The following is a 275-nucleotide window of genomic DNA, read 5'->3' on the forward strand; positions in this document are numbered from 1 at the left end:
TTTTTTCCGGAGCTGGGGACCGAACCCAGGGCCTTGTGCTTCCTAGGCAAGCGCTCTACCACTGAGCTAAATCCCCAACCCCCATAGTTTTTTTTTTAAACAAATATTGGATTTACCAGACTCCAGATTGCCTTTTCACTGTTTGTGGGTTTTTTTAGAAGTTGAACATTTTTACGGATGATAAAATGCATGTTCGTTCTAAGTACTCCCTTCTATCTGAGGTTATAACCTCACTCCATTGTGCTACATTAGCTTGTCTCTTTGTAATAATGTGT

This window comes from Rattus rattus, chromosome 12, assembly GCF_011064425.1.
Source record: "Rattus rattus isolate New Zealand chromosome 12, Rrattus_CSIRO_v1, whole genome shotgun sequence".
Classification (NCBI taxonomy): Eukaryota; Metazoa; Chordata; class Mammalia; order Rodentia; family Muridae; genus Rattus; species Rattus rattus.